Raw genomic sequence first — 22,081 nt, 5'->3', positions numbered from 1 at the left:
TCACACAAATTATGTCTTGTCTCTCCAAAGCTTTCTTTCCCTTTCCAGCTAATCTTGCTTCATGCCTTTGTAGCTTGGTGGCAGTGGAATTGTGTTGTTGTTTTTTTTAAAAAAAAGATTAATGAAAGCTTCCACGTTCAAGCACAGTACTGAGCCATAGGTTAGAACAAACCAAGGTTCATTAGCCAACAACAAACCATGGCTTCATAACATGTTTTATTGACAGTAAACAAACCCTGATTAAGCTGTTGAGCAGAGCTGAACAAACCATTATTTACTAATCCATTGCTTCACATTACGTATGAACCAGTAGACATTTCTCTCTACTACACAGAGAGCAGAACAAAGGTGAAGTGCCTCTTTCCCTTGTGTCCTTTACCATCCAGAGTGTGTGTGTGTTTACAAGCATAATACCACTTCTCTTATGCTAGTGATTATATGCACAAGAGATGCATGTTCAGAGCTATGCTAGCTCCAGGCAAGTGTCCAAACAAACTCATGCCAAGTATCTAATGGAGGTTGAACTTCAGGCTAAAGAGGCAAGTCAAGGTGATTTAAGTTTAGATGCTGAAGACAGGAGCAACTCTCTTTTAAAAACACATTTTTTCTGGCTCTTTTGGCCTACGTTCAAACACACAACAAAATCATCCTTCACATCAATACAGTTTGCAAGGTACGAATTAACTCAAACCACATAACCAGAAAGCATATAGGATGAAAATTCACATAGTTGCATTGATGCTCTTGGAAAACTTTCCTTACAACTTCTGCTCTCCACTGGAAACCCTTCCTGCAAAATCTGATGGCACAAATGTATTACACATGCTGACAAACAGTGCTGTGCATTGAAAAATATATTCCTACTGTGGCTGCATACAAAAAAAGGGGGGCATGTTAACCATTTGCCCAAGAAGCAGGCATTAAGGGCAACATCTTACACATAATTTCTGCATGCATTTTGCAATGCCTACAGTACAGCCTCTCTTCAAGGGTGTACTATAAAGAAAATTCTGCCACTGACAGAGATGAGAATCAAAACTAGAGACTGAATTGTTAGAGCCCAGTACTAAGAATTTGTCAAGAATGTATAATTTGCTGTTGAAATGGAATACACAAGACGAAACGGTTAAGTCGGCAATGATTAAGTGGGCACAAGACATTGGTCATGACATTTTGTTTGTTGACTGGGAAAAGTTATGGACCACCGGGATGAAATTTACAGCGTGTAATGCTTTAAGAGAAAATATAATGAAAATGATTTACAGGTGGTACATGACCGCAGTCAAACTTGCAAAAATCTATCATTTGCCCGATAATAAATGTTGGAAATGTAAAGAAACTGAAGGAACATTCCTTCATCTTTGGTGGACGTGCCCAAGGATTAAGGCTTTTTGGGAAATGATTTATAATGAACTAAAAAAGGTACTTAAGTATACTTTCCATAAGAAACCAGAGGCCTTTCTCCTGGGCATAGTCGGCCAATTGGTGTTAAAGAAGGACAGAACATTTTTTATGTATGCTATAACAGCAGCAAGAATACTTATTGCAAAGTACTGGAAGACACAAGATCTACCCACCGTGGAAGAATGCCAGATGAAGGTGATGGACTATATGGCTTTGGCGAAGATGACAAGCAGAATCCGAGACCAGGGAAGGGAAACGGCGGAAGAGGATTGGAAAAAATTTAAAGACTATCTAAAGAAATATTCAAAAATTAGTGAATGTTAGATTGATGCTGGATGAGAAAATTAGGGGTTAAATAGCAACAATGGTTATGACAAAAGAAAATGAGGGTTAATAAAATTAAATTGAAAGTAAGGGAAGGATTTGCTGATCAATTAATTAGACATGAGAATACAGAAAGGGGAGGCATGAGGAAGTCGGGAAAGTAAGTTATAAGAAATTAAGATCTGAAATTATACGTGTTGTATGTTTTCTATGTTCTATGTTTTGTGTACTATCCTAAAAATTTGTGAAAATCTTAATAAAAATTTATTTTAAAAAAAAAGAGAGATGAGATTCAGCTACAATTCTGCACACATTTTGTCTGGTTAGCAGAAACCACACATACCAAAAGCCACAGGCGATGGGTACATTAAAAGCTGCTGTAAGATTACTGTGTATCACATCTCTATACATTAAAAGGTGGCGGGGGGGGGAGTTCACTTACTCATGCGATATCTACAAAGAGCCCCCTGTGCAAGGCCATCTAAGTTGGTACAGATATAATAGACATTCTGGAAATTATAAACAGCAAAATGTGGCTGAGAAGGATTTGGGGCAAAACACTGCTTCACTTAGTACGGAACATACTCATTAGGTTGGGAACGATAGCTAACATGCTGGAAAGAGAGCATTTCAGTTCTTTGATATTACAAACAGCCTGTCAGCTGACCACAAAGTTTCTGGCAAGGCTGAAGTACACTGGATTAAAAGTATTGGTTTTCAGCATACGGTATCAAGAGCATGCATACATGTCAGTTCCAGAGACAGCAATGTTTAGTCATACAGCTGCCCTGCAAATGGACTTTGGGAGGATTTGGAACCAGCAAAATAATTCTCCATTTTTTATCAGAAGGAATCATTGTAGTCTGGTACACCACGTAAGTCGTCTTAATATGGGATTAATGAGCAATGGCATACAAAAACTGGTTGAAACATCCTAGTAACCTGGACCAAATGAGGGCCCAGTTATGCAAAAACAAGTTGTGAGGATTTCCTCTGAAGTGATATCCCTGCCCCTCTCCCCCCAAAAAGGAAAAGAAATCAAAATGGCTGACTAAAATGTGTCTTGGAGAAGTTTGGTGCAGTTTTCAAAAGAACTTATTTCAAACCTTCAGCCTGTTATTTCAGTACACTGGGCTGGCTCGGACACAAGACTAAGACTATGGTTTAGTATTACATGAATAAACCTGCACAAGAATTTGCCTACCAAAGCCTTGAGTTCACACACTTCCCCCTTCCCTTTTGGTGGATCTGCTTCTGCTGTATAGCTAACCATAGCTCATTGTTATATACAAACTCCGAAAAGCTATGGGCATTGAAGAAGACATGGTCATAAACCTAGGAATAAGATTATTCTGACCTCAACATTTCAGTTGACACTGGTTTTGTTTACCCTGTGTTTTAAGCAGAGGCAAGCACAAATCCAGGACCAGTATGCCTACACCTTCAGCAAGATGAAATATATACCTGAATGTTTAGAGTCAAGGAGATATAAAAGTGAAGGTGGGGGGCAGGGAGCAGAAGAGAAGCAGTACTGTTGAAGGCCTGGAACAAATGGCCGGAAGATTCTGCAGAGGGCAACTCTGGTTCCAAGAGGATGAATAAGCAGAGGAAATAGGAGATGCCTTAGTCTTTGCCCCATTGGAAAGGTGATATCTCTGGAAGGTTATATCAGGTTCTTTCATTCTAGCTAAAATTAAGACCACTGCGTATGTTAAAAGGGGGAAAGGAACTATTGGTGGGGGTGGAAAAAATATATTCAAAAGCCTTTACACTTCTCAAAAACATTAACAAAAGACTTCCCTGTTAGGATAGCCTTTTCCTAAATCTTTATTCCTCCTGTTTTGTAAAATGTGAAGGTTCCACAGGTTCTTCTCCTGTTTCATCCATTTGCTCAAGGTCATGTACATAAGTGAATTTTGTAATGCATTTGCCACTATTAGAGGTACCCAACAGATGTTTTAGACTACGACTCCTATCAGTCACAGCCAGTGGTGTTCTTCAAATGTTTTGAACAACTGTGCTGGCTGGGACTGAAGCAAGCTATAAACCAAAACATATGGAGGACACCATATTGACGAAGGCTGCAATAAGGCTGCTATAAGCCAAAACATATGGAGGACACCATATTGACGAAGGCTGCAATAGACGGAAGGCGTTCCCCAGCTACAGTCCATGGGCCTCCAGGAATCTGATAGCTTCATTCAGGTGGTCCACAATGGGTCTGTGACTGAAGGTGGGAGATGGCACATCCATCGCATTAAGCATTCATACAGTGGTACCTCGGGTTAAGAACTTAATTCGTTCCGGAGGTCAGTTCTTAACCTGAAACTGTTCTTAACAACCTTAGGTACCACTTTAGCTAATGGGGCCTCCCACTGTTGCCGCGCAATTTCTGTTCTCATCCTGAAGCAAAGTTCTTAACCTGAGGTACTATTTCTGGGTTAGCGGAGTCTGTAATTATAATGGCTACAACAGCCAGAAAAATGAAGTGATCAGCCGAAACCCTCAGCAATTTTCAAGTGGTCATAGAGGGGGAAAGCTTGGGAACCACTGGACTAATCACACGAGCACATTTTGCATGCTGAAGGTATTTATTTATAGCAAGGACACGCGTTAGCTCAGAAATGCTAATTTATTACTGCAATGCCACCAGCACCCTGTTCCTAGAAAGCATGCCATGTTAAAACGATTGCAAAAACCAGTAATCAAATTTGTCCCGGCCCCAAAAGAACACAGCTGAAAGACACCATAGACATAATTAAGTGGAAGGGAAAAGGAGAGGACTAAGAATTTTCCTACCAAAACCTTGGGTCATATATCTATCTAACTTGAAAACTAATTGAGTCTTTGCTCTTAAAAGTTAACATCTTGCCAAGAATTACCATGACTGGAAGACCAGAGGGGGGATTTTTATTTTATTTTTAAGAAAAAGAAAAGAAAGAACCTGGATGGGTTTTCTTAAATTTGTTTACTCAGCTGTCAAACATTCTCTGTAGAGAGTCAGTTTCCTTTTGTATTGTGGGAAATCTTTCTCCTGAACTTTATCCAACCGCTTAAATCTTCATTACTGCTGAACCTAAACCTTGCATGTGTTCCTTCAGCTCTAGACTGTATCCTTTCAAGCTTGAAACAGAAGTGTTAGGTGTTTTTCAAAATGTATCAAGTAGACCAACCTCTTTCCCCAAAGAAGCTTTGCGCTGAGGTTTCTTTCACAAGTCAGAAGAAGGAATACGGTAATTATGAATAGCAGGGGCCAGAAATTATCAGCCTTCAAAGCCTTTCAGAGTTGTGCATAATATAACAAGGAGAAGAGGGGGCCGGAAGTGAGGGAACAAGATTGAGAAACTTATTCAAAGGGTTTGCTGCAATGTGATTGCAACTAAGAAAGGATATCGAGAATAATAATATTGTGTGTTTTCAGCAATGAAAAACTGTTGAGAGAATAAACTAGCTTTTGAAGTGCAGAAATTGTTCCAATGCCAGACACTCTGCTGTCTGAGAAGAAAGGTAAGATGGCGTTCCTCTCCATACCAGGTACAGAAGCTGGCAGCTGAATTTTACCTTAGCACTGGTAATGCCACAGCATCTTCCACTGCACCAGAGGGGTGGAAAATGGCTTACAAGGATCAGGGCAGGTCATGTGGAATAGAGAGCTCTGTCCTTTGACAGAGGGGGTTGGTCAAAGGGGATTCATGAGGAATGGCTGGTGGGTTGCCCCTAAAGCCCCCATCATAAGCCTCCCAAGGCAACCAGCTCTGGTCTCCCAGATGTTGCTGAACAACAACTCCCACCAACCCCAGCAATGGCCAGCAATGATGGGAGTTGTAGTTCAAAGGTTCCCCATACCTGCCTTAAATGTCTTGTAAACATGGACAATGGCCTTGGGTGGAAGATATATACACTAGCTCCAGTAGGAATGTTTATAAATGAGTCTCCTTAAGAAAGGGCTGCACCACCTTGATTTCACAGGGAGGGGCAGCTTCTTCTGGAATTTCCATCAAAATATTACACCATAGGCAATACTTTAAAAGACAGCATTTTCTGACAAACACTTTGGCATGTTAAACTAAACTGATACAATATCTGCATGAGGGCTCTACTCACAACAGGAATAAACATACTGCAGTGAGTTCCAGACCATCTAGCTTTAACGACTGCATTGTGAAGACAGTATGATTAGGCTTCCCTGCCTTGAAACTGGCATCAGAATCTAGGCGTTGCTCCAGTTCATTCAATGCAGCCTTCTCCCCCTTGGGTCCTTTATCCCTGACCAGTGGACAAGCTGGCTGGAAATGATGGGAGTTGGACTCCAGGAACAAAGTTGGGGAAAGCTGATGTAGTGAGTACTGCTAGACAATGCAGAAGAGTTTGTGCAGAAATCACCCCTGCAAACCAATGGTCAAGATACTACAACATGCAGTCTGGCTCTCAACACTAAATCCTCAGGCTAAGTAAAGTCCAATATTATGCAAGATAACTTTAGAAGCCAGGCAGCTTAGATTTCACGAGCTTTAGTCCCAATTTAACACATACTGAACAGTAGGACACATTTTCCATATTAAGAATTATGTGATTTCCATAAAAACAATATGCCTGGCCTGCTAGAAGTGAAACAAATTCTTGGGGTGCATTCAGATGTGGGGTTTATTGCATTAGTTTTGCTGGTTATAATGCTACCACTTCTGTCTTGGTTTCTAATATTCTTGTTATACTGCATTACCTGTTGCATTCTGGAAGTGTGGCTTTTTGATCAATATACTGCACACCCAAAAGGTGAGGTTTGAAATTGGATACAAAATAGTCTGCCATAAATGGTTGTTGTTATAAAAAAATTGTAACAAAATGAACATCTCATTCAAACTATATGTGTCTAATTTATGGAGCTTTATTAGCACTAAAGTAAAAGGTAAATGAGCGGGACGTGGGTGGCGCTGTGGGTAAAAGCCTCAGCACCTAGGGCTTGCCGATCGAAAGGTCGGCGGTTCGAATCCCCGCGGCGGGGTGCACTCCCGTTGCTCGGTCCCAGCGCCTGCCAACCTAGCAGTTCGAAAGCACCCTCGGGTGCAAGTAGATAAATAGGGACCGCTTTCTAGCGGGAAGGTAAACGGCGTTTCCGTGTGCAGCTCTGGCTCGCAAGAGCAGCGATGTCACACTGGCCACGTGACCCAGAAGTGTCTCCGGACAGCGCTGGCCCCTGGCCTCTTAAGTGAGATGGGCGCACAACCCCAGAGTCTGGCAAGACTGGCCCGTACGGGCAGGGGTACCTTTACCTTTACCTAAAAGGTAAATGACCCCTGGGCAGTTAAGTCCATTCAAAGGTAACTATGGGGTTGTGGCGCTCATCTCACTTTCAGGCAGAGGGAGCTGATGTTTGTCCGCAGACAGCTTTCCAGGTCACGTGGCCAGCATGACTAAACCAGTTCTGGTGCAACGGAACACTGTGACGGAAGACATTGAGTACACGAAAACACTGTTTACCTTCCCGCCGCAGAAGTACCGATTTTTTTGGCATACATCATGTAATCTGCAGCGACTACTTCCAGGTCTAAACAGTTACCATTCTAAGCACAATCAATACCTAGCGGCAACAAAAATGTTGAATACAGCAGCAAGTCCAGAGAAGTTATTTTTGCTTGTTGAAGCACATCGCAAGCTCAGTTCATGGATGTAACTCAACACTTGATACCTCTGAACTAATTTGTTAGTACTTAATGTTTTGTTTTGCTCTGATTGGTACATGTATTGTATTGATAAATTGTGTGGCTGGGACCCACACACATGCTTGGTAGGATGGGATGTTTGACTAACAGCAGGTCTTCGGCCAAAGAAAATTTGGGAACTGGGGTTGGAGAGGGTGGAGAAAGAACAAACGAGAATAAAAACTGAAAAACTGCAAACATGTTTTCAAATACCTGCCAACAAAAGATCTAATTGCAACTGGCAACATCACAGGTTGAAAGGGTGGTTTCCCAAGACCTTAATTTACCACAAGGTCACTTTGGTTTATGTGCTGCCGAAGCGAGCACTACCACAAGGTCACTTTGGGCAGACACTGTCACTATCCTTTACACAGTGTTTTCTTATGTCATTATTGATCAGGCCATAGCTTAGTAGTAGTTTGCATCCTGAGTTCAATCCCTGGTACCTCCTGGTGTGGCAGAGAAAGACTCCAGTCTGAAATCCCACAGAGCTGTTCCCAGTTAGTGTAAACCAAGATAAAGAACTTGTGTACATCCAGGTGTTGTTGGGCTACTTTCTATCATCTCTGACTATTGGCCATGCTGGCTAGGGCTGATGGCAGCTGAACTCCCAACAACATCTGATGGTCACTTAGATGTTTTCATACACCTAACTACAGTATGTTAAGACTGCAGTAACATGGCAATAAGGACCGGTGGCAATGGGATCTTTCCACAGTCTATAAAATGGCAGCAATTTATTTCTTAGCATAGCTCCAAACAAGTATAAGCAAACAGCAGGGAAATATTAATAACAGGGATGGAAAGTGTTACATATGACTATGTTTTTCCTAAAAACAACAGCCATAATCAAGCAATAAGATCAGATACATTTACTCTCTTTTCACAGCCATTGCTTAATCTACATAGCAGATATTTGATCTCAACTTCTGAGGCCAAAGTGGTTGCGAAATCAGAAACATTAAACCCCCTTTAAGGAAGGCTTTGTGAAAAAGTGCAGGTCACCATGTGTTCATTTGAGTTAGTTTTAGAAAGGCAAAGAAGTGCAGAAAGATAGACTCACTCAAAACACAGGTAAATACACTAGTAAAGACAGGTCAAGAACAAGAAAAGGCAAGCACCAGAAAAGAGTGAAGAAAGCTGTTGTAAACAGCTCAAAGCACAGAATTAACAAAGCACACTTTTACGTTACAAGAAAGAATAGACACGGCAGCAAGATGAAGTGGTAGATGCATAATGGTGAAGATGAAGTGGGAAAGAGTGGGTGGGGGGAATCCTCAGCAAGGAAGACTGCTGCTGGAGGCAAGTTCAGATGCATTATTTTGTGCAAACACATGAAGCTGCTTTATCTCCAGGCATATCAGAACACTGGTCCATTTTGCTCAGTAATGTCTACTCTGACTGGCAGCAGTTCTCCAAAGTCTCAGGCAAAGGCCTCCTCCAAGTCCACCTGGAACCCTCTTAAACTGGAGGCCCTGGGGATTGATTGTGGGACCTTCTGCATGCAAAGCAGATGAGCAGGGCAGAAGTGGCATTCATCATTCATTAAGTAAATGCAATCCCTCTTCTCCAAGGACGACGATGAAGCATCTACCTCTGCTGGTAAAAAGGAATGCTCAGTTATTCCTTAAGCTGTGTTTGCAACGTTCAGGACACAGTTGGAAGGAGGTTTGTTGACATATTTGTTCCTTGTAGCTATGGTGCTGTTGTACCATCTGACGGAAGGTGTCATGAACTGTCACTGAAACATCTTTGAGTGTTGCCCACACATGCCAAATATGAGAGCCACGTTCAGGGTCTACATCAGTCACACAAAAAACAAGGCATCCAAAGACAGATAATATGAAAGCGGCTGGTGCTTTTCACTCTCACGCTCTTAAAACAACCATGTTTTCAAGCTTGTGCACACACAAATGTCTGCTCCACCTGCTATCACCCTTGCATCACCCCCTTTAACATAGCACTCTTATTGTTTCTCCCCTCCATTAATAAGGAATGACAAATTGTCCTTTTCCAGGAAATATGAACACCATTGGGGCAAGGGTGAATTTAATATAAAAACACACACCACTGAATCAGATATTAGGGCAAGGTTTTTATATCACACAAAGCACACACACTTCGAGTCCACACACACGATCATATTCAGCAAAGCAGCTAACTCCTAGGACCGTGGGGGCTTTGGCCCCCACAATAAAATATTTGACCCCTCCCAAGTTGATGGGCATTGCTATTCAAATAGTGTGCATGCACCATTTGATTATGTGGGGCTGGGCTTACCGGGCCCCCCACAATATTTTATTCAAGTTAGCACCCCTTATCTTTAAGAGGCAGTTAGGAAAGTGACCAATACCCTTTAATTTTGTTTCAGTTTGGACTGGCTAGTTACAAATATCCAGGGACCAAATGAAGGTACACCAGTCGCTTCCTGCCAACCATTTTTTAGAAAATTGGGAGCCACCCTTAACCATGGTTTAAAGTTATATCTGCAAAGATGTTAACCATAGTTCATGCTGCCCATGGTTCATCTCTTAACTAGAGGCTGAAAGTGAAGCCTGGGCACGGTTTGCAAAGAGATGTTTTGGTAGAACAGCCATCATCAAGTTGCTGCTGCAGAAGGCAGTCATCAACCAAAACATTTTGGACAAGTGATTGCTTCACAAGAACTAGTACAATGGATAAAGATTTATATTTCAGGATTGTTTTGAGGGTTTGCCTCTTCTTTTGTTTCCTCAGTCACACCTTTCCCCAATAAACCATCAAGAACAACTTGACACTGCAGGTTTCAAAGCTCACCAACATTGCCGTGAATTTTTTACTTCCAAAGTATTTAGATGACCACTTAACATCCACAGTTTTTGAGAATGAGGTTAATGGTTAAAAAAGAAAGGGGAAATAGAAAAAGAAACAAAACCCATCCATGCCCCCTCAGTTTTTTACTGCTACAATTTAATTGTGGTGAGCAACATTTACAGAAGATATTCCGTAATATCTTCTTTTAGAAAACATCAGAAGGTTTGAACATTAAATGTCAGAAACAGATAAAGTTAGGAGTGAGTTGGCCCAGAAACAAAACCCTTTCATTGGATCAACATTATTGGGGGGCAAGGGTAGAGGCTTTTGGGTTATACAGAACTGTTCTGTAGGTAAGGTCTTGCAACCTGATGCTGAGCTTTCCCCCAGCAATTTGAGACTAACCATATAAGGAAAGGATAAGATTTCCAGCCAGATTGTCACCCAGTTCCAGACACAGGATTGAATTTCTGCTGGGTGGGTCAAGCCAAAACTGATAGGAATCTACCAGGGTCAAGGAAATGGTCAATGGGTTTGTCACTTGACAGTGCTATGGTTGCCATCTTGATCTCAGCAGTCAGCACAAATTGCTATAGGAATCATTGCTACTCTTCCCTCCGTACACCAGCTATGCTGCAGTCCAAGAGAGAGAGATTAGTATGTTCTGCTCAATGTCTCTTTCCTGGTGTTTGGCAACTTCCTGTTGATGAATCTGCAAGAGCCACTGTGCCAAGAAGTTATCATGTTGCTTCACTAACACAACCATATGAGACACATCCAAAAGTACTAGTAGTAGCAGCTGGTCAGTTTCTAAATAGTTCTATACACTTAATTCAATCCTTTCTGCACTCAATATTTTCATCTAAATAGGGCATTGCTTTTGTTTTATATTGTGCAGTTAAAAAACCCACCCCTCATGAAGTGTTGGAGCAAATTAATCACTATTAATATTTTATCGTTTATGACCACTTTGAATGCACATATTCAAAGGGCTGGCCAGCAGGACATACGTACGTATATTGTACATATATAGGTAAGGGTAAAGGACCCCTGGACGACTAAGTCCAGTCAAAGGCAACTATGTGGTGTAGCGCTCATCTTGCTTCAGGCCGATGAAGCCAGTGTTTGTCCACAGACAGCTTTCCAGGTCATGTGGCCAGCATGACTAAACTGCTTCTGGCACAAGAGAACACTGTGACAGAAGTCAAAGCACACAGAAATGCTGTTTACCTTCCCGCCTCAGTGGTACCTATTTATTTACTTGCACTGAAATGCTTTCAAACTGCTAGGTGGGCAGGAGCTGGGATAGAGCAACAGGAGCTCACCCTGTTGCGGGGATTCAAACCACCAACCTTCTGATTGGCAAGTCCAATAGGCTTTGCAGTTTAGACCACAGCGCCACCTGCATCTCTATACATATGTATATACATGCACAAAAGCCTGGCCAACAGAACTAGTAAAAACAGAAGTTCAGAAGATCCAACGTATTATCTGCACTCGTCTGGGCGAAAGCAGCTGGCAGGGCCAGGCAGAGAAAAATTGTGAAACAGCTGGGAAATGCAAGGCACTTTTGAGCACGCTGCAATGTAATCCAGAATAATGCTACACGCTTGCAGGCACACACACCATGAAGCAGGAGCTGGAAGCAGCCAAACACAAGCCTGGCGCATGGACTGCAGCTGCCCTTTATTTCAGACCTAAACACAAGTGGATACAAGTGGGGCTTGCAAAACTAAGTTGACTTCATCTAAAGCATCTGAATTCCTTATGAATTCCGTCTTCCTGAATACCAGCGTCTGAATTTTTATTTACCTAGAAAATCTAGAAGTATCTGAGAGGTGGCAGAGCTTAGGGTGTGTGTGTGTGAAAGGCATGCTTTGCATTGTTTTAAGGTTCCAAATGAAAAGACTGGCATGTCCAGTTGAAACCGTCAGCTATATACCAATAACCATGATGACTTGAGGCAGACAAACCTAAGTTCAACTCTTCAATTTCTACCTCTTAGCCCATGAGCTGCTGAAGGAAGGTGGGATAAGATGCATTAATCAAATAAAGAGTGCAAGGTATCAGGACTAGGGAAGCCTTGGAAATGGTCAGCATGTGTTGCATAAGAACATAGGGAGCTGTTTTATACCAAATCGCACAACGGGTCCACCAACACTGACTGGCAGCTGCTCTCCAGGTTTCTAGACAAGGAGAATCCCCAGGCCTACATGGAGATGGTGGGGATTAAACCAAGGACCACCTGTGTGCAAGGCTCTGCCGCTGAACTACTGAGCTGCAGCCCTTTGTAAACTACGGGTACTATAGATGAATCCTGAACTGAAGAAGGCCATCTCCGATAGATTTAGGGCTTGTCTCTGAAGTGCCCCCAGCTAAAGCAGGGACTTCCAAAGCAGTTTGAGGTTTGTTTGTTTGTTTGTTTTTCAAAAATAAAAATAAACAATCCTGGTGTTTGCAAAAATTGAAAAAATAATAATAATCCCCATGCTTGCCACATTAGGAAAACATTAGGTTGGTGGGGAAAGGAGGTGACTGACAAATCTAGTTTCTAACCAGTGGGATTGATTTTACCAGGGGTCTCAAATCTTCATGCTTTGGGGAAGGGATGTTGAACTAATGCATCACCCTGATCTGGTCTGGTCTGTGCTCTTTGCTAGGTCTGTTAGCAGTGCTCGCTTGGAAAATACTGGGCATTCAAGCTCTCCTGCATCTCTGTCACATGTCCACATATCCACTCCTGCCAAATGAGCTTTGCACCTAGTTTCTGTAAGTCTGGTGTCTTTTACTGTGTCAACTGAGTAGGAACACTGAAGCTGTTTTTTCATACAGCATAACTCCATAGTTCAGGCATCCATCCTTCTGAAAATGTGAAGATAAATTCCCAAGGGGCAACTTTGCAAGGTATTTTTCTTTTTCTTTCTTTTCTTTTTTGCCAGAAAACCACAAGGAGAGAAGTGAAGGCCTTTTTCATTCCCACCCTCAAATATCAATTTAAGAATGATCAGTACAAAAACCCCTAGATCCATTTGTCTGCAATTTGGCAGGTTTCTTACTTAGTCTTACTTTTACAATGTATGCCATTCTTATACCCTTTGCCCATGAAACAATAGAGATTAAATGAATCATTTTTTTACTGTCCCCCAACTCTAAATGCTACCCTTTTGAAAAAGAATTAAAGCTACCCTTCTGAAGTTTTTCAGGATTCATCTCCTCAGAAGGGGCTGCTACATCTTAAAATTTAATCTAATTATGGAAAGAAAAAAAGAAAGATTTAAAAAACAAAAAAAACCCACTACAATTATGAATGGGGAAAGCAAAAAGCTTATTCTTACCAATTAGGATTCAGCTTTGACCCAAAGCAAAATTAGACACCCACCAAATCAGTTCAGCACAAATCTGGTGTTTTCTAAAGTACCAAATCAGGCTCAAAACCAAATCTTGCTGTCGCTGCACATCCCTAGTTGTAAGGAGGGTTACTGAAAAATGGCATTAAGATCAAAATAGCTGATGGTTAATAAGATAAGCCCCACAGTTGGGCAATAACGTTTTGCAGGGTCAACCAAGGCATCACAAATGTGATCCAGATACAAATAAAAAAATGACACTCATCAACATTTATATTTGAATTTGAAATGTACATGTTTCACTTGATTCCTTGCAGTTTCTGGCCAACAATGAAAATTAATTCACCTTTCCTTGGTGCAATTAATTGCACAGCATCTTTGTAGTCCTTCTTCTCTCCCTAAGGATGAGGCCTCAACTTTCATTCCATTCCCCTCTTATCAAGGCTTTTTATAATTTAGAGGCAGATATGATTTTACTGCACTAATATACTGTACTACATTTCAGCTTAAATCCACACAGAGGTGCTATAGCTGATATGGCACTCTTAAGAAATGCAGAGGAACAATCCACAATATCTAAGAACTTATCCTATCCCAGCACACCAAAAGCCAAACAATTTACAATGTTGCCTTTGTGCCTTAAAGGCTTGGGGAGAAAGAGATAACTGCTGCCCCTTTTAAAACAAACAAAAAAGAACAGCGTGTACATACTTTTAAAAATTAAATTCTTATGAAATGCGCTTTCCTGCTAAATAATATAAAAACAATCAGACAGACCCCTCTCAATCCACATCACATGTGAACGATAATGTTTTCTTATTAAGATTTGGAAGGTTTAAAAACAGCTTCCAGCGAAACATCTGTTGCACAATAATAGCGATAAGAGGGAGCAGAAATATCCAGGGAGATTAGGACGAAGGCCACCTTTTCGTTTGGAAAAACGTGTCCAGTTTGAGTTGCAACCCTGCTGGAGTATCACCACCTTCTACACAAAAGATTTCAGCAGAGTGTTTTGTGCTGCTTATTCTATCACAGCTGCCCCCCAGCAAAATAATAATAATAATAATAATAATAATAATAATAGTAGTAATAATAATAATAATAATAAATATATTAGCATGATCTAGAAGGGGGGCACCTTTCCCTCTAATGATATTACTCCAGGAGCAGACACTCACATGGTTCAGAAGGAAGAGGATTTGCATTACAAAAGCTACATTAAGCACTAGGTGCCACAACTCTAGAAATGATAATATGCAGCCAGAAAATGTGCAGAAAATGGACTAGAGGAACTCCCCTATGTGAAAATCTTATGTTTGGGCTCTTTAGTTTTTAGGGGGGAAGGTGAGTAAGAAGGTACATGATATAGGTTTACAAGATTACGCATAGCATGGATAAAGATAAGTTTTTCTCCCTTTTCTTATAATACTGGGTTCAAGGAGTTGGGTAGTAAGAGATTCAGGAAATACTTCTTTTCACAGTACATAGTTAAACTATGGAATTTGTCACCCCAAGGTGTAGTGATGGATGGCTGTAACAATGGGATGAGACAAATTCATATGTGGCTTCTAGTCATGAGGATACACGTTGCCACCAGAATGCAAGTGGGAGAGAATTACAGTGGTACCTTGGGTTACATACACTTCAGGTTACATACGCTTCAGGTTACAGACTCCGCTAACCCAGAAGTAGTGCTTCAGGTTAAGAGCTTTGCTTCAGGATGAGAACAGAAATCGTGCTGCGGTGGTGTGGCGCCAGCAGGAGGCCCCATTAGCTAAAGTGGTGCTTCAGGTTAAGAACAGTTTCAGGTTAAGAATGGACCTCTGGAACGAATTAAGTACTTAACCCGAGGTACCACTGTATTGCAGTCAAGTCCTGCTTGTGGGCCTCCCATAGGATTCTGGTTGGCCACCATGCAAACAGAAAACTAGACAAAATGTGCCCTTGGTCTGATGCAACAGACACAGCCCTCCTTTAAGGCCACTTTTTAAAAATAAAGAAAAGTAAAGCGTCATCTTACAGATCGCTTGAAAGATGAAATCGTTTCTGCATACCCTTTTGAATTGCTTCACCGGATCGTACCATTGCAGCTATCTAACCTAGTATCCTGTTTCCAACATTGGCTTGTCAGTTTCTAGAAGCCCAGAAGCACAAGGTGAAACCAATGGCCTTCCCTTATTTGTCTCCAACCTTTAATCCTCAACATTGTACTGCCTCTGAACATGTCGCATCTGAGATTACCTCTCAGGTGCCAGCTCAGAAAAAGTTGTATTTTAAGTCCTGGAGGCATGGTTTACCAACTGTAATTAAACAAATGTAATTAAAAGTATATTTCCGTATATAGACTCCTGGTACATTAAGGAAAGCTTCAGCACTAGCAAGTTGTAATAACTCCAGGGTAAAGAAATTATGAATATTTTAAAGCGGGAGGAAAACTAGGGTGGGGATAGAGAAAAAAGGAACAGTTTGAGAAAAATAACGACACCTGCATTTGCATGGAAAGATGTTGCTTGTTTAGTTAGGAACAAAAAGCCTGTGACACTCCAGATGTTGTTGAACTCTAACCTTCATCAGCTACAGCCAGCATGGGTCAAGGATGATGAGAGCCAAAGTCCAACAACATCTGGAGGGTCACAGCTTGATGCTCAGTTTCTAAAAGTCTGCAATCCTATGTACACTTACTTTGGAGTAAGTCCCACTGAAGTCAGTGTGACTTACTTCTAACTAGATATTCATAGGTTTGTGCTGTAAATGATTTTGAACAATTCAATCTTCACCTGGGTCTAAACTTAGCAATACAGAATTGTAAAAGTTCGAACTTCCTATTGCAAAGAGAACTGAGGAATTAAAAACAAACAGGATGTTAACAAGGGAGAGAACAGTAACCCAACGCCCAGTTCAGCTCCATCCACAGTTAAATTCTAGCACCAATGTGCAAAATGAAGTAATCAGGAAGTGTCCACACAGCCTCCAGAGACGAAATATGAAACAACTGAAATTTGCACAAGATGCAAATCAATTTCACAAGTTGTAGCAATGAGTACAAAAGGTATTTAGAAAGGCTCCTGTGTTCCTGAATTTCATTTTCCACCATCCTGCTTTCAGGCAACTGATTATACCCTTGTTACTATCAAAACAGTAATCAACATTAACAAAATGTCAAGTTACATAACAACTTGAAGAGGAGCACACAAATGTGCCTATCTAGCCAAGTGTTTTACTTGTAGGAAATGTTTGCTAGCACTGCAAGCCTTAATTGATTAATCAGTGCAACCAATTTTCATAGAAGTTGTAACCTGAGACCACACTGTAGGTTTCTCCCAATCACAGCCTTCCCTCCAGTTTCCAGGAAGGAGGTGCCGGCATGGGAAGGAGCTGTAAGGTGAACTGTTTCCCATAAAGCCATGGGCTCCCAGTGATGACCAGAGAAATGACAAGGAGCCAAACTGCAGTTGCTCTTATACCACTGAAAGCAAGGTGAGGGGAAAGCTGCAACTGCAACCCAACCTCTGACAGGCCCCCACTGAAGTCGCCAAGATCTCGCAAGGGTTTATTCCTGATTGTACCATCCATGTGCCAGATTCAAACAACTGGGGCATGCAATGAGCTCAGACCTTAGGGAAGAACTCTCTTGTCCTTCCCTTGGTACCCAGCTGGGCAGGAAGGAAGGAGGAAAGAGCTCTGACCCCACCAGCATGCAGTGCTCCAAATTAGGCCCAAGGGAATGCTACCCAGAAAACATTCCCCAGCCCTGATATAGAGTAAGCATTATAAGATAAGAGGTGTCGTCTGCATCCTGCAAAGAGCAGACCCTGGCAGGGATGCAACAGATGGTTGTCTTAATGGCTGCACCCAGGTTCTGGAAGTCTCTGCCAAGGGAAGCCCATCTTGCCTCCTTCCTGCTGGCCTTTCAGCAGCAGGTGAAAACATTGTTTAGACAGGTCTTTGACCTGGTGAAGTGGTTACAGTGGTACCTCGGGTTAAGAACTTAATTCATTCTGGAGGTCCGTTCTTAACCTGAAACTGTTCTTAACCTGAAGCACCACTTTAGCTAATGGGGCTTCCCACTGCCGCCACGCAGCCACTGAGTGATTTCTGTTCTCATCCTGAAGCAAAGTTCTTAACCTGAGGTACTATTTCTGGGATAGCGGAGTCTGTAACCTGAAGCGTCTGTAACCTGAAGCGTCTGTAACCCAAGGTACCACTGTATTATTAAACTGCCCGGTGATCCAATCAGATGAAATTTAATTAATAATAATAAATTGTTTTATTCTGTTCTGCAATGTATAATGAACAATTATTGTTTAAAACATATTGACTGTCTTTGCATTTTTCACCCGTAAGAGCCTAGCGAGGTTATGATGATCTCCTAGTGTTTGTTCAACTAGCTGCTGTTTTTATATATGTTGATAGTTTTGTTATTATTGAATTTTGTTTGGAATTGGATGCTGTATTGCTTCTAGCCACTTTGGAAAAGCAAGGCATGAAATGTAAACAGAATACATACAGATGGCTTTGCTTTGGGGAGTAAGGTTTGCCTGCAGAACTTGGGGGGGGGGGGGCTTTCAATGAAATCTGTACACATTTTATGTAATTTCCTGCTCTGAGCTGTTCAGGTTTAGGCAGGCCACATATCAACAAAACAAAGAAGTGGGCAAGCAGGGTCTCTGGGCCTTGGATCTCTTGAAGAACCTGCTGCAAGTCAAGTTGTACATATCGGTCACCTCCCTACAAACACCAGTAGTGATGAAAAGATTCCAAAGAAGTGAGCCTTCTCTTATATCAAAAGTTATTTCATTTTCTTCCGGAGTGAAGTGACAGACCTTCCAGATGTTACTGGACTCCAATTCCCATAAACACCAACCTACATGATGGATGGCAGGAAGAGATCATGGGACGAGATGAAGAGATACATCTCTTTCATCTTCCAGAGGAATATGAATTATATTCCAGAATAAAACATTTGGTTGTCAATACTGCTGTTCTGTTGTTATGGCTTATGCTGTTTTATTTGATTGCTGCATTTCAGAGTTGTATTGTGTTTTCAGCTGTTTGTTTGCAGTTTTGTTAGTATGAGCCACCTTGATTATTAGGAAAGCAGGTTGAAAAATAAACATTTAAAATAAAGTTTTGGTCAAGGGAATGAACTCCAGGTCAGTAGGAGCAACACTGGGAAAGTTTTCATCATCCTTTGACTGGTGTAGAATTCAGCAACCAAGTTGCTCACCAGGGCAAGACGGTTTGAGCATATAATACCAACCCTTGCCGCCACTTAGTTTCCGGGCCCAATTCAAAGTGCTGGTTTTGACCTATAAAGCCTTAAATGGCTTGGGTACATAATACCTCAAGGACCGCCTCTCCCCATATGAACCAACCAGACCCTGTGACCATCATCTGAAGCCATTTCAATGCGCCTCCTCCACGAGAGGTCTGGAGAGTGGCAACGCAAGAATACACTTTTTCTGTGGTGGCTCCCCACTTGTGGAATTCTATTCCCATGGAGGCTCTCCTGGCATCTTTATGTGCCAGGCAACAACATTCTTCCTTTCCTGGGACTTTACCTAATTACAGCAATCTATGGCATTTCAAACTGTTATGGGTTTTTGTGGTTTTATATTGTAACCCCCCCCCCCGTGACCCTCATATGAAGGGCAGTATATAAATTAAATAAAAATAAAAAGTAAAACAGGGATGGGAAATCTGTGGCCTTGCAAAGGACATTGGACTACAACTCCCATCAGCTCCAGCCAGCATGGGTGATAGTCAGAGATGACTACTGCTGAAATACAGCAACTTCTGGAGAGTATCAGATCCCCACCCCTCGCTTCACATAAAGTGGGGGCTGCCAATGTTTGGGGGGGGGGCTGTGGGCACAACTACAAACCACAGACTCATCATGGACACCGCACACCCTCTGTAGCTGAACACACACGAAAACCTGTTCTATTGGCTACAAGAGAAATGCTTATTTCAAACCTAATTTCAGTGAGGGAAGGACAGTGGAGTGGACCCTACAAGCTCCAGGGAAGGCCCCTGTGGGAACATATGCTTTATATTATAAGGCATTTGGCATGAATTTTATTGAGAACCCCAACATTCTGCACAATAATCATGTGGAGCCCAGTTGACAAATTATGCAAAATAAGAATCAAGTGTTTATCATGTTCTGCCCTCTTCCCAAGAGCTACCTGGGTATTTTCAAATCCCGCTATTTTAAAATAATACCCATCTCCAGCAACACAAGACTAGCAGATCATAAAGAATTTCAACCTAGCCTTCTTCCAAAGTTATTTTTTATAATCTGCAGAGAGGGTTGGTTTTTTCCCCCTTCCCTCCCTGGTTTGAGCTATGCGATCCCAGTACCGGCAGCCTGAAATGATGCAGTCCAAAAAAAGGTTTACTGCTTGGTTCATTCTAAATGTATATAAATTAGCCAATTAGAGTGAAGCTCATATTCCAATAGGAGATGCCTCGCCATATTTGAGTGCCCTTTAACCATTATAGAAGCGGAGGGAGAAAAATACCAAACCGAGGGTTGAACTTTGTGGTTAGGGGGTGAAGACATCAATCAGGAAAGTTGGCTTGAAGCAAGACTGAAATATAGGAGACAGTGCAAGCCTACGCATGTTCCGAAGCAAGTCTCACTGACCTCAATAGGGCTGATTCCCAGGTAAGTCGATCAGGGATTGCAGCCTAAATGAGCAGAACTCCCTGTCCTTTGCCCTGCCAATAGTGAAGGAAAACTAATGCAAAACTAAGCAAAGGATTGTTTACCACAAAAAAACTAGTTCCATCAATTGAAGTAGTTTTCCCAAGTTCCCCCTCCCTCTACTGCTCAATTCTCTGCATGAAAGTAAAAAAAATCGCCAGCTAGAGGCGAACTCTAGAAAACAGTAACTTTGACAAGCACTGTACTGTGACAAATTGGCTTCAGAAAAGAAACATTTCAGATCTAGAACCCACCCACCTTTCACAATCGGCCACAACTCCTTTCACAGCTGCTACGGCCTGCAGAAGGTCTTGAGAGAAGCAATTAGTGCTGAACTAAGACAAGACATTCAAAGACAGCCGGAAAGTAATTGAGCAATTCAACAGAGTCATGCAGGAGGTGACCCTGGACCTGCTCTGCAGATCCCCTTCCAGAAAGGGAGACTTACTCAGCTTAGAGATTCGCGGAAGCAAGAAAAGCCTTTGTAACCCTCGCGAAGCCCCAAGTGGAAATATAAGCAGATCCTTTCAATGCCTTTCTGAGCCACACTCGCCAGGTAAGCGGAAGGACTCTGCTCACTTGCAGCGAAAAGCTCTGAAGCTCTCCTCCTATCCAGAACAGAAGTGGGCGTCGGGAGTTTCCCTCGAAGCAACTTGGCGTCCAGAAGAAAGACTTTGTTTGCACACCCAGCTGTCAGCTATAAGGAGGCACTGCTGTTACTCGGGTTTACGGGGGGAGGGGGGAAGCCCGCTGCGAAAGCAATTACGCAGCTGCTTCATGAGGACTAGCGCCTTAGGAAGCCACCTTTACTCTAGAGCCGTTTCTCTCGCAGGGCTCCCGCCGCCTCGGAAGCCGAGCCGGCTGCTTAGGAGAGAGCGGCTTCGCCTCCAGCCCAGGGTCTCCCCCAGCCCGAGGGCTCTCGGCGGCAGCTGGCGAGGTTACACAACGAGGCACAGCCTGCAGCCTCCTCCTCCGCCGCCCCCACCCCCGGCCCCGCTTCGGCGCTGCCTTCTCAATGGACGTTTGTAGCCGAGCAGCTTCTGAGGCGAGCCGCTTCCCGTCCTCGCCGAGAGCGCCTGCCTGCCGGCTGCTTGGCTGTGTTGTTGCGAAGGGAAAGGCCAAGAGTCGTGACCTTTCGCTCCTCTTTCCCCCTACTCCCCCCTCCCTCGCTCCCTCTTGTCCCCTCAGAAGGGCTCGAGCCCCAACCTGCCCCCCCTTTTGTCTCTCCCCCCGCCTCCTGCCGCCACAGAGTCCCCGTTTCGCTCCTGGCGTCGCCGGCGGCAGCCAAACGCGCGTCGGGGGTCGCTCGCAGCCCGCCTTTCTTACCTCGGGGCTCGCGGGGCTCCGCCGCCCAGGCGCCCGCCACCTGCCTCTCCTCAGCTCCCGGGAGCGCCTGGCCGAGGGGAAGGCAAGAGCGCAGAAGTTCCCAACAAAGGAGAGAAAGTTCGCCGCCTTCTGCTGCTGCTGCCGCTAAGCGGGCGAGGAGAGCGAGCAGCTGGCGGGGGGCGGGGAGGGCGCGCGGGCGCCCAATGAGAAAGTTCGGCTCGTGCGAGAGCAGCCGCTGCTGCTGCCGGCCGGGCCTGGCTTGGCTCGAGGGGGAGGTTGCTGCTGCTGCTGCTGCTGCTTCGGCGGCCGCCTGCGAGAGCAAACCCCCCGTCTGTCTGAGGGCGCCTGCACGGGAAGGCGCGCGCTGGAATGGCTCCTGGCTGGGACGGAAGGGGAGGGCTGTGGGTGGGGGAGCCGCCCTCCGCGCCGCCGGCGACACAAGTCGGGGTGTGGGGGGCGAGCGCCGAGGCCGAATCTCT

General features: G+C 43.3%; 1 protein-coding gene across 2 annotated transcripts in view; it reads right to left on the bottom strand.

Moving 5' to 3' along the window:
- Positions 1-21,871, bottom strand: part of SVIL (supervillin) — a 143,718-nt gene extending 121,847 nt beyond the window's left edge. For both annotated transcript variants that reach the window (XM_081931381.1, XM_081931392.1), the window contains exon 1: positions 21,603-21,871. The gene's annotated coding sequence lies outside the window, so the exon portion shown is untranslated. The remainder of the gene's footprint in view (positions 1-21,602) is intronic.
- Positions 21,872-22,081: the final 210 nt, after the last annotated feature.

Source organism: Podarcis melisellensis (genome assembly GCF_964234715.1).
Source record: "Podarcis melisellensis genome assembly, chromosome: 12".
In the NCBI taxonomy this organism is placed as follows: domain Eukaryota; kingdom Metazoa; phylum Chordata; class Lepidosauria; order Squamata; family Lacertidae; genus Podarcis; species Podarcis melisellensis.
The sequence above is the reverse complement of the archived record's forward strand: the minus strand, read 5'-3'. Positions and strand labels throughout refer to the sequence as shown.